The sequence below is a fragment of the Rhincodon typus genome, chromosome 28, assembly GCF_021869965.1.
Source record: "Rhincodon typus isolate 14 chromosome 28, sRhiTyp1.1, whole genome shotgun sequence".
NCBI classification, from domain to species: Eukaryota; Metazoa; Chordata; class Chondrichthyes; order Orectolobiformes; family Rhincodontidae; genus Rhincodon; species Rhincodon typus.
This window is the reverse complement of record NC_063359.1, coordinates 30,583,164-30,596,091: the sequence shown is the minus strand read 5'-3', so window position 1 is coordinate 30,596,091 and position 12,928 is coordinate 30,583,164. Positions and strand designations below refer to the sequence as shown.

General features: G+C 44.4%; 1 protein-coding gene across 5 annotated transcripts in view; it reads right to left on the bottom strand.

Annotated features, from left to right (window-relative positions):
- The window catches only part of setx (senataxin), a 113,448-nt gene extending 100,737 nt beyond the window's left edge, over nucleotides 1–12,711 (bottom strand). For 3 of the 5 annotated variants that reach the window (XM_020533699.2, XM_048613552.1, XM_048613556.1), the window contains exon 1: nucleotides 12,588–12,710. The gene's annotated coding sequence lies outside the window, so the exon portion shown is untranslated. Of the gene's footprint in view, nucleotides 1–12,587 lie in introns of all 5 variants that reach the window. The other 2 variants (XM_048613557.1, XM_048613553.1) reach the window with 2 other exon arrangements.
- Between the last annotated feature and the right edge of the window lie 217 nt (nucleotides 12,712–12,928).

Genomic DNA, 12,928 nt, shown 5'->3' with positions numbered 1-12,928 from the left:
TCGGGAGATGGTGGTGAGCTGCCATCTTGAATCACTGCAGTCCATGAGCATGTTTTACTGGGAAGAAAGTGCAAGATGCCAATATTTGAGCAGCAATTTGTGCTTTAATAGGGGGAGAACTGGGAGTCTCCAAAGTCCCTTAAAAGTGTAGAGAATATCATGTTATAAGCAGTGTGCTTTAAACTTTCCGCCTACGTTCAAAATAAGGGAGTTTGGGTCTCAAGGATAGTTAATCAGCATTTTTACCAGGGTGCAAGACACACGCGATTTCCCCTGACATGAAGATGGGCTTTGAAAGGGGAGTTTTCTAGGTTATGTCCCGGATGAGGTTATTCTTCCATGATTCATAAAAGAGTTTTAGGCAGCAAGAAGGTGTAATTCACTTTGCAGCAATGCGAGTGGAAGCTCCAGACTGAATTCATGATAAGATAAAACTAGGTCGTAAGATTCTACAGGAAAAGTCTCCAGGGAAAAATTCTCATTGTAAAAGATGCTCTGAGATTACAAGTTCCTAAGCCACAACTGAAAATATACGTAAGTAAACTTTTGGAAGTTTAGAATAATCTTGGACTTGTTCTAGGACAATTGTCAATCTACTTAAAGGGCTAGGTAATGTGCATCTGTAAAGTATATTTTTGATTGTGCTAAGAGAAAAGGGAATGTTCTGCCTTGTGGTTTAAAATATAAATTCTCTACAAATATGGCGTTTAGCTGAAGTGCTCTTGGTTCCTTTATTACAGTCGACTGGAAGTTTGTATCTCCTTTTAATAGTTATCTATGTCTATGGAAATTGAAACAAAGACCAATGAAGTTCTGCATGTTCTGGTTCAGTTAAAAATTAATAAATAATAAAAATCAAAAGAACTGTGGATGCTGTAAATCAGAAACAAAAACAAATTGCTGGAAAAGCTCAGTAGGTCTGGCAGCATCCATGGAGAGAAATCAGAGTTAACGTTCAAGTCCGGTGATCCTTAGACCTTTTCCAGCAATTTCTGATTTCGTTAAAAAATTAATTATTTAAAAGAAAGTGTCAGAAACAATATAAACCACAACTTCTTTCCTCCCATTGAAATACTGAAACCACAAATGTACCTTTGTGGCAGGATTTGCACAAATGCAAATGCAGCCTGGATGACACACCTAATAAATTTCATTCAGTGGCAAAGTATCTGGTATCCCATTGCAACTTTCACCCACTCCACTATCAAGCTTGTGCAGTCAAAGCAGGTATCCCCATGCAGGAAATCAATAGGCACAAACGTTCAGCACAATGCTCTCAGGATACTTCTAGCTTACTCCATCATTGCTTGCATGCACAATTTCAAAGTTTTCTAAGAAGGTACCTTGCTCATGTGAAATGAAAGTAAAAGTGGCTGAGATATGTAGGTATGTCTCTAAGGACATTACAAGAAATTTACTTGCAATGCCCCTGCTAGTTCCTTGAATTCAATGTCTCAAGGATGAGATGCAGCAGTGGCAAAGGAAAAGGAAGTAAATCCTGCACTCTGGATCCTGCTACGTCACAGGACATTCTGCCCCACATACCCAAAAATCAGGAATCAGCCTGCTCAGTAACATGAAGACAACAGGAAGTCAAGCCCGGTAGAATGTATCATCCTCAAATCAAGGGATAACCGACAATGAAAACATAAGCTGAGTTTCTGGATTAATATTCTAGCGATAATACCACCATGCCACCCCCTTCCTACTTTTTACCAATGGATATGGACGATTAGCATAGAGACCACTTATGAAAGGCTCAGAGAGACCATCCTCCCCAGGGAGTTCAAAAATTCACTCCCTACATCTATACAAACCTAAGTGGAAGAATAAAAATGGTTAGACAGGCAGCCCTACTAGCAGATGATTACGAGTTATTTCAGAACCTTAAAGTAAACCAGGATCTGGAAACACTCTTAGCCTAGTGTCCTTGGGCATGGAGCACATGGTGCTCACTGGCCCAGTAGAGGCCTTTAGGGACCAGTGGGCATCTTAGGATCTGGGGTGCATCATCACACCAGACCACTTTATTTTAATTTAGTATAGTTCTGTTTCATTTTATAAGTTTCCATTTGACTGTTAATTTCTGTTTGACTTCAATATGGTGCCCCATTTGACTTCCTGTTTTCAAAAAAGGTCGAGGGTGCTTTACTTTGTGTTGAATGGGATAGGAGGGGTGAGGTGGAACGGAACACCTTTATGCTCTCAGACAAAGAGACATAAACAAACTCTTAATATCTGCTTGCTAACCAGCTGCCTTGTGACAAATGGGCAATTAAGATGTCCTGCAGAAGAATTTAAGGAGTTAATGGCAAGACGGGGTGTATTTCAAACAGCCAGCTAACACCAAAAGTAACAAGGAACACAGAAGAGATAATAAGAGCTGCTGGTGCTGGAGTCTGAGATAACACAGTGTGGAGCTGGAGGAACACAGCAGGCCAGACAGCATCAGAGGAGCAGGAAAACTGACGTTTCGGATCAGGATCCTTCTTCAGAAATGGGGGAGGGGGAAGGGGGCTCTGAAATAAATAGAGAGAGGAAGGATGGGGTTGGGGAAGGTAGGTGGGATGGTGATAGGTGACTGCAGGTAGGCAGTGGTGGAGATTGGTTAGTGAGGTGGGAGGAGTGGATAGGTGGGAGAGAAGACGGACAAGTCAAGGAGGAGGGGATGAGAGAGAGGGTTGGCCATGGGACGTGGCCGGGAGTGGAGAGATTTTGAAGCTAGTAAAGTCCACATTGAGACCATTGGGTTGAAGGATCCCAAGGCAGAATATGAGGTGCTGCTCCTCCAGGGTGGCGTCGTTGTCACACTGGAGGTGGCCCAGAATGGACATGTCATCCAGGGAGTGGGAAGGGGAGTTGAAGTAGTTCGCGACCGGAAGGTGTTGTCGTTTGTCGTGAATAAAACACAGGTGCTCTACAAAGCGGTCTCTGAGCCTCCACTTGGTCTCACCGATGTAGAGGAGGCCACATCGGGAGCAGCAGATGCAATAGACCACATTAGCGGATGTGCAGGTGAACATCTGTCTGACGTGGAAGGTTCTTTTGGGTCCTGGGATGGAGGTGAGGGGGAAGGTTTAGGGCAGGTTGCAGTTGCAGGGAAAGGTGCCGGGGTAGTGGGGCTAATGGGGAGACGAGGGAGTCGTGGAAAGGGCAGTCCCTATGGAAGGCAATATATCCTTGGTTGTGGGGTCAGATTGCTGGTGGCGGAAGTGGCGGAGAACGATGCGTTGAATCCAGAGGTTAGTGGGGTGATACGTGAGGACAAGGGGGATTCTGTCTTTGTTTTTGTTGCGGGGAGGGGGTGTGCGGGCAGAGGTGCGGGAAATGCAAGATGATGAACTGTTCAAGCTCCTCGTGGGAGCACGAGGCGGTGCCGATACAATTCATCAACTTACTAACACCTTTCACCCCAACCTCAAGTTCACTCGGACCATCTCTGATACCTCTCTCTCCTTCCTGGACCCCTCTGTCTCCATCTCTGGTGACCACCTCGAAACTGATATCTATTTCAAGCCCACCGACTCCTACAGTTACCTAGACTACACCTCCTCTCACCCACCTTCCTGCAAGAAGGCCGTCCCCTATTCCCAATTCCTTTGCCTCCGTCGCGTCTGCTCCCAGGATGAGGCGTTCCACTCCTGAACATCCTCGATGTCCTTGTAATTCAAGGACCACAACCTCCCCCTACAGTGGACAAAAATGCCCTCGACCGCATCTTTTGCGTTTCCCGCACCTCTGCCCTCACAACCCCTCCCCGCAACGAAAACAAAGACAGAATCCCCCTTGTCCTCATGTATCACCGCACTAACCTCCGGATTCAACATATCATTCTCCACCGTCTGCAATCTGACCCCACGACGAACGATATATTTCCCTCCCCACCCCAACGGCCTTCCATAGGGACCGCTCTCTCTGTGGCTCCCACGCTCCCCACTAGCCCCACCAACCCTGACACCTTTCCCTGCAACCACAGGAAGTGCTACACCTGCCCTAAACCTCCCCCCTCACCTCCATCCCAGGAACCAAAAAAGCCTTCTACATCAAACAGATGTTCACCTGCACATCCGCTAACGTGGTCTATTGCATCTGCTGCTCCTGATGTGGCCTCCTCTACATCGGTGAGACTAAGCGGAGGCTCGGAGACCACTTTGTAGAGCACCTGTGTTTTGTTCATGACAAACGACAACACCTTCCAGTCGCGAACAACTTCAACTCCCCCTCCCACTCCCTGGACGACAAGTCCATCCTGGGCCTCCTCCAGTGTCACAATGACGCCACCTGGAAACTGGAGGAGCAGCACCTCATATTCCGCCATGGGGGCCTACCACCGAATGGTCTCAATGTGGACTTTACTAGCTTCAAAATCTCCCCACCTCCCCCCGGCCTCAACCCACGACCAACCCTCCCTCTCATCCCCGCCTGCTTGTCCTGTCCGTCTTCTCTCCCACCTATCCACTCCTCCCACCTCACTGACCAATCCCCACCAATGCCTAGCTGCACTCACTATCACCATCCCACCTACCTTCCCCAGCCCCACCCCTCCTCTCTCTATTCATTTCAGAGCCCCCTTCCCGAAGAAGGGTCCTGACCCGAAACGTCAGCTTTTCTGCTCCTCTGATGTTGCCTGGCCTGCTGTGTTCCTCCAGCTCCACACTGTATTAAGGAACATAGAAGCTACTCCTGATAAGAAAGCAAGCTACAGATTTGATGACTCCAGAAGTGTAATCCATGTTGTGGATGAACGGATCTATAGGATCATCAGTAACGTCACACCATAAACCGAACAAAACAGAAAATCCTATAAGAATTCAACTGCAGGATTCTTCAGGAGCAGAACTTCGGAAAACCACACTGCATAACGATCAAGCCCTGGAAATCCACAGACAGTTATTATTAAATTCCATCATTAACTGGGTAATAGTAAGTTGGATTGTGAGGCTTAACTCGCTTACTTGAGGGGTCTTATTTTGGTTGCTACATGCAAAATGTTTAAATATTTGATTGTCTGTGAGATTTCTTAATGAGTAGCCGAATTAAAGGTTTGACGATTTCTAACCAAACACTCAATTTGGAATTTACACAAGCTGAACTTTTACACCAAGGTACCCAACTTCCCCTAAACTGCCCTATACTCCTTTTTAGGAGAGAAATTATATTTGTTTCTGGCCCTGGTCAGGCCAATGCAAACTTGCCCTAAAAATATTCCAAATGGTGTTCTTCCAGTCAGTTAAAAACCAATCCTTGATTATTTTAAACAAAATCCTTTCCAGCATTTATTTCGGCATAAACCCCATGGTATACATAATCTTCCATTAACAGTCCAGGGGCTTGCAAAGAACAAAGAAAATTACACTACAGGAACAGGCCCTTCGCCCTCCAAGCCTGCGCCGACATGCTGCCATCACAACTAAAACCCTCTACCCTTCCAGGGACCGTATCCCTCCAATCCCACCCTATTCATATATTTGTCAAGACACCCTTTAAAAGTCACTATAGTATCTGCTTCCACTACCTCCCCTGGCAGCAAGTTCCAGGCACCCACCGCCCTGTGTAAAAAAAACTTGCCTCGTACATCACCTTCAAATCTTGCCCTTTGCACCTTAAACCCATGGCTCCTAGTAGCTGTCTCTTCCACCCTGGGAAAAAGCTTCTGACTGTCCAGTCTGTCCATGCCCTTCATAGTCTTGTAGACCTCTATCAGGTCGCCCCTCAATCTCCGTGAGAACAACCCAAGTTTCTCCAACCTCTCCTCATAGCTAATGCCCACCATGCCAGGCAACATCCTGGTAAATCTTTTCTGTACCCTCTCCAAAGCCACCACATCCTTCTGGTAGTGTGGCGACCAGAATTGAACACAATATCACAAATGTAGCCTAACTAAGGTTCTGTAAAGCTGCAACATTACCTGCCAATTTTTAAACTCAATACCCTGGCCGATGAAGGCAAGCATGTTTTATGCCTTGTTGACTACCTATTCCACCTGCGATGCCACTTTCAGTGACCAGTGTACCTTTACACCCAGATCCCTCTGCCTATCAGTACTCTTACGGGTTCTGCCATCTACTGTATATAATCTGTCCGGATTAGACGTTCCAAAATGCATTTCCTCACATTTTTCAGTCACCTGGTCTCTGACACCTATAGAATTAGGTCATTATTTTGGAAAAGGACACTTTGGCCTTTTTTGTTTAAAAGCCCTTGCAAAAGTACCAATACCCATATACACTCAAAATGATATTAATATTTGTGAATAAATATAAATCTCACACCCTTCATCCTAGTACCAAAAGGAGATCTGTTTAGTTTATGGGTGAGCCAATCTGAGCTACTTAATCTCCCTGTGCCCAAAGGTGACCAATAAGCTTCTGTTACTAACAACTGAATGCTAACAGCAATGTAAGGAACCAAGACCCTTTAGATAAAGCCAAATCAGAAGTCAAAGAGGAGACTAGGCACTGGGTTCTGACACCATTGTCATCCTTTACGTTTGATCCCAAAAGAACAAAAACTCCAACACTACAAAAACTCTACTACAAGACTAATCTTTCTAAATGAAAATACGTTTTGTTTGTAATTAACACCCAAAAGAAAAAGCAACGTGGCAGCATGCTATCCAGAATCTAAATCAGTTTAGAATCATCTGGGTACAAAAGTCACAATGGAGCACAGCTGATTCAGTTTAAAAGTGGGCTTGTTTCCCCCCCACACCTTAAAATGATACATGCCTACAAGTCCTATTTCATTCTGTGAAGTGAAGATAATGTTCACATGAAATATTAATATGTAATTTCATCATTTTTGTTGCAATATGCTTGATTCTAGAATATAATTGCAAAACAGTTCAACTCAGACATTAGAGAAAATCAATTTTTAAAAAATTCTAATTTGAGCTTTGTATTCATAGGCACCTCCAGCCAAATGTAAACTTTGAACTTTCACTAAATAGGACAAGGTACTGTTCGATACAAGTTCTACAAGTAGGATCCTCAGGATATTATGGCAGAATAGCCTTAGATGGTGGCCTTTCCTCACTGCACCTTGGCAGCAGCTGCCACAAGATTTGGTGCATCCCTCAGCTCGTAGTCCTCAACCTTGGAACGTGCCAGTCTGCAACACTCTTTGATGAAGTAGAAGATAGCTCAAGTGACCACTGTGGCACAAGCTTGGGGAATGGGTGAGACCTGCATCATATGCAATAACACTGGGAACACCTCATATCTGATGACGACTGTGGACATTAATCTAAAATTTGCTGGGTTAACTGAAATGAAGGAAAAAAAAAATGAAGTTTGCCTCACTGAAAAAGTCAATTGTCAGATAGTGACCTAATGATTAGAAAGACCACTGTTTTCAATTTGTTTGTGTTTCTGAAAAATATGTTTCTTTAGATTAAGTGCTATAACTCAACAATAATGGATTAAACTGTCACAGTATGTCTGAAAGGCTGAAGTCTTGGTTTAAAACCAGGACGTCAGATGGCTAACATGACTATTTATTAGCTAAACGGAGAGCACTTGATCACAGAATTGTGCTGTGTAAATAGCACATGGCTTTTTGGATGACAAAGGTAACAACAGCGTGACCGAGCTAAGGCTGAGGTCAAACTTCTTTAATCAAAGTGACATGGTTCTTTCCAAAGAGAAATGAGCAAATTCTAATAAGCAATTGATCAAACTAGCTGTGGGAATGACATGTTTGAGATTTTAGCCTATGGTCAACTGATCAAGTCATTGAAAACTGGGCACTATCAAAATTTGAATGCACAGCCTACCTATATGGAGAAAAGGTATAAGAAAGCCTGCCTTAGAATAAAAGTTAGTTAGCTCAGTAGGTTGTCCGATCATGGCTGGAGGTTGAGAAAAGATGGGCTAATCACTGGACAAGTCCACACAAACCGGTTCACTTGTGATTGTAAGCATTGTATGGGTAAGATTTTTGCACTATTTTATAGTGTACTTTGCTGTAGAACATTGGGTATATCCCATTGAGTTACCAAAATCCAGAGACAGCACCAGGGATCCAGGTTCGATTCCAGCCTAGGGTGACGATCTGTGTGGAGTTCGCACCTTCTCCCTATGTCTTTGTGGGTTTCCTGTGGATGCTCCGGTTTGCTCCCACAGTCAAAAGATGTGCAGGTTAGATGGATTGGCCATGCTAAATTCCCTGTAGTGTCTAGGGACGTGAAGGCTAGGTGGATTACTCGTGGTAAATGCAAAATTATGGGGATACGGATGGCTGGGTGGGATGTTCTTCGGAGGGTCAATGCAGACCCATTGTGCCGAACGGTCTCTTTCTGCACTTAAGGGATTTTACGATTTTAAATTAGGAACAAAATCCTACGCCACATTGTCACCCGCAATGGTCAAAGAATGCTTTAGCTTTGGCATGTAGAGATAACCCTCTTTAAAACTCATTTTTGCTAACAAAAGATAGTGACTTGAAACAGATAAATTGTATCTTTATAATCATATTGCATTCTATAGGACGGAAAGTGCCCAAAAAGGACAATGACACTCTGAGGTGTGAACAGCTTCTTCCTATCTCATCAAGAATGATCTATTCAAAAAGTAATTACTAGACATTAAGAAATTAACAACCTCAGCTATGCAACAATTGTTAAAGAGAAACTTTGCCAAACATAAGCTAGCCTTCTAAATTCTTTGGAACATACAATCAATATGTGAGAGATGTTACAACTTTGAATCATAAGGAGAGGCTGTTTGAGAGACTGAATCGGCTGGAACATTTTCCCTGGAGCAAGGGAGGCTGAGGGGTGACCTTATGGATATTTGTAAAATCACGAGCAGCATAGATAAGATGAATAGCCAACGTATTTTCCCCAAAACTGGAGGGGCATAGGTTTAAGATGAGAAAGGGAACGATTTAAAAAGGACCTAAGGGGCAACTCTTTCACACAGAAGGTGATGCTTGTATGGAATGAGCTGCCAGAGGAAGCGGTCAAGGTGGGTACAGTTACAATATTTAAAAGACATTTCAACAGGTACAAGGTTAGGAAATGTTTAGAGGGATATGGGCCAAAACACAGAACAATAGGATTAGATAACAAGGTGTGGAGCTGCATGAACACAGCAGGCCAGGCAGCATCAGAGGAGCAGGAAAGCTGACGTTTCAGGTCTGGACCCTTCTTCAGAAAAGGATTAGTTCAGTTTAGAAAACCTGGTCAGCATGGACGATTTGGGCCAAAGGACCAGTTTCTGTGCTGAATGACTCGATGACTGTGATGTCACAACCTTTTGGTCTGGTTGTTTGAATTGAGATCTGGACTAAGAACTTATGAGTGGCTTGAGTGAGCATCTCTTTCTTCTATAATATTGCAAGTAATCTTTTAACTTTGTTTTGCGGAGAAAGAAAAGTGATTCGACATTCTTCCAGCAGACAGAGCTTCCGCCAACAGTCATTGGTAAATCTACAACAGCGCTTTCTGGTAGAAGAGGCCACAACTTCGATACAACTCTTTCTGCTGCAGAAACAGTGCCTGGAGACAGTGAATCTTCAGTGACGTTTTTTTTAAAAATCTGCATTTTTCATTTGAAAAAGTTGAACTTCTGATACTCTGTAAAATTACATTTTCTGCATGCTCAGGATGTGAATGAACATTTGTGTGCATCAGTTGGATGTAGGATGTGCATGTACATTTTAGAAGCTTTAATATGTTGTACCTGGGTGGGTTTGAGCATGACAAAACTAACATATTATGCCTTAACTTAAGGATATCTATCTGACTTACTTTTAACAAATTGCACACAGCCAAATACACACTGAATTTGCATTTCATCACCTGTTAAAAATATAACACCTCTGCTTCCAGTAAGATGGCGGTGGAATAGGGCTTCTGAGCCCGGAGTTTGTCTGCTCCATCAGCTTTTCTATAGTTTCTTTTTCTCCCATCTCTGTCCTCCTTTTTCTTTATCTCTTCTATCTCATTTTACTTATCTCTTGGGGAAGAACTCAGTTGTAGTGATGACATCGGTGGCAGTGAGTGGGCCCAGCAGCACACTCATGGTGCCGGAGGTGAGTTTGGACTCCTAGTAGCTTCTGCATCATCGAGGAGGTCCTAGCACCGACTCATGCTGCTGTTGCGGAGGCAGGATCTGCACTCAGCGCAGATTCATGGAGGCAGTTGAGGCTAACTCGGGCCAGAACGAGACCCAAGGCATCAGCAGTGTCCACATCAGTGAGGTGGGCTCACGGCAGCAGAGTCAAGTTTGGCCCAGTGTGGTACCCAGCAGCATCAGTGGTCCAGCAACGACGTGGTGGAGGTGAGATAGTGCCAAAGAGTAGCGACTTCTGTTCCAGCAGAGCGGCAAAGGGGACTCATGCCTGGCCACCAGGCTCATGGCCCACAATAGAGCACTTGAGAGGAGGACTGTAAGATTGAACACTATTTCTTTATTTTTCTGCCTTTATATTGTGTTTTGGTTTATTTTTCGGTGTTTTAAGATGGCGCCAGAGGGTGGTAACACCATACAACACTTTTCACTGTATTTTGTAACAAAATACTCATGACAATAAATAAATCAAATCAAATCACAGCTAAGTAAGGAGAGGGAAGAGGAAACCCAGTCTCATAGCATAGTGACATAGCACACTGTAAAAGATAGCCTTATTCTTGACGAGAGAATCAAACACTATGGTCTTAATTTCTTTTGTTATGTCCTCTACATTTTCTGCAAACAGCACTAGAAAACATCAGAGACTATGATTAAATAATAGGAAGCCCGAGGCTTAGCCTTATGAATCTGGTACCTTAAGTTTAATAACCGTCGCAATGGTTTTTAAGGTATTATCAACAGTCTGAAACAAAGCGCCAGCAACAATGGACTATCTAAGCTAATATAGAGTTTCACAAAGTCATAACAGACTTGAAACTTTAACTCTATCTCTATCTCCACAGATGCTGCCAGACCTACTCAGTTCCTTCAACTCTATTTAAGATTTCCAGTACCCACAGTATTGTATTAGAGCAGCAACTTGACTAGAAAATACAATTAGGGCATTGGTGAATTGCAGGCTTCATATTGTACCTGCTGAAAGTGCCAAGTGGCCGGGTGTGCATTGCTGTTAAGCCAGAGAAATGAATTTATGTACCAGCATCTGACAGTACCATCCACAAATGTTAAAATGTAAGTGTTAACATTTTCCATGACTGCTAACCTTTTACATCAAAATGCTTAAGAACTAAACATGGTAAATAGACTTAATGGCATGATGGAAATAGTCTTTTATTCTACTCTAAATTTGTCATGATTTTACTCATGGTTGAGGGGGGGGATCTGGTGGGAAATGGCATAAGTGTGTCTGGGCAGCAAAGTTAAAAAAGGCTTAGTATGTTCAAAGGAGAAAGGGATATGGCATGTGGACATATCTGGAACTTGGGTCCAATGGTGGGGTCAGGTGTACCTGCAGCCATAAAGTGCTACTGGAGCTTTTTCATTGCATGAACAAGATGTTTGCAAGGTAGGCATGAATTTTGCACTCATATTAGATATGCTATATTTGAAAATGATCAAAGTAATTCCAAAATAATATTTTGGATAATTCCATGACGGACATCTGCATAATTTACAAGATGCTTTCCTTATGAGCTGTCAAAACCAATCATGCAAGGCTGGGGAATCAGTTGAAGAACGTAGATATTTTCGATTTCAACTGTTCAGAAATGTTATTACACATCTGGAGACATAATAACATGCCAACATCTCCTCTTCTCCATAATTTCCATCTCCATACTGTTTTGCACCTCTACTCCCTTCACTTCTTCCTCACGTCTTCATTATGTCCCTCCTTACTTCATTCACATCTCGCTGCCCACCTGCATGTCCCTCCCCCGTTTCCGACTCAGTCCCTTTACCTCTGCACGCACACAGCTTACCCATCTCTATCAAAAAGCAAAATACAGTGGATGCTGGCAATCTAACGTAAAATCGAAGTGCTGGAGCAACTCAACAGGTCCGGCAGCATTCCCGAAGACAGAAACACAGTTAACCGAGTTCCCAAGAGGAGTTACAACGGACTCGAAAAGCTAACACTTTCTTTCTCCACAGATGTTGCCGGAGCTGATGAATTTCTGCAGCACTGTGTTCTTATTCCTAAACTCCAGAACTTACTCCGGGTGCCCATCTTTCACGCATCCCCGCCACACGTCCCGTTTGTTTTTCATCCCATTGTCTCCGTCTCTCCTCCTTCCGCATCCTGACATCTTCCCCATGTCCATACTTTACTCCTTTCTTCCATCCCTCCTCCCCCCCATAGCCGTTATATTTCCTCAACCCCGTTGCCTTCAACCCTCCCTCGAGCTCACAGGCCTCTACCTCATCCCTCCCCCACCTCGCGTCCCTTTCTCCTTCCCGCTGGGCTTTACGCACTTTGGTCCTCTTCCTTTCGCCTCCTCAGTAAACCCTTCACCCCAACCTCTGCCCGCCCCATCTCCAGGCACACATATCCGTATCCGTGTCCCCGTCCCATCTTCTCCTTGGGGGCCAAAAACAAACTCTCGCTTTCTCCTTCCCACCGCCCATCAGCCGCACCATAGCCGTGGGCCCTCGCTCGCCGGAGACACTCACCATCCTGAACTCCGGCGGCGGCCCCTTCACTCCACCCCGGTGAAAACTTTCGCCCTCAACTTTTCCATCCCTGCGGTGTGTTCCGCCACCGGAAGTGACACCGAAACGAAGGGGTGGGGCGACCTCGCGCAAACCGGACGGCAGCCGCCGAGGGAGAGCGCGCACCGGATCGCTTTCAAAACCGGCCCGCCTGCTGCGGACAACAATCAGACATGTTCCCCCATACATACACACTAAAAAAAAACACTCCGGCATTAGACAGGAACAAGGTTGTTGACCTTTCGTGTCCGTGTCAAAACGAGGAAAGGTTAAACGTAAAGGTAAACTCTCCCTACTCCTGC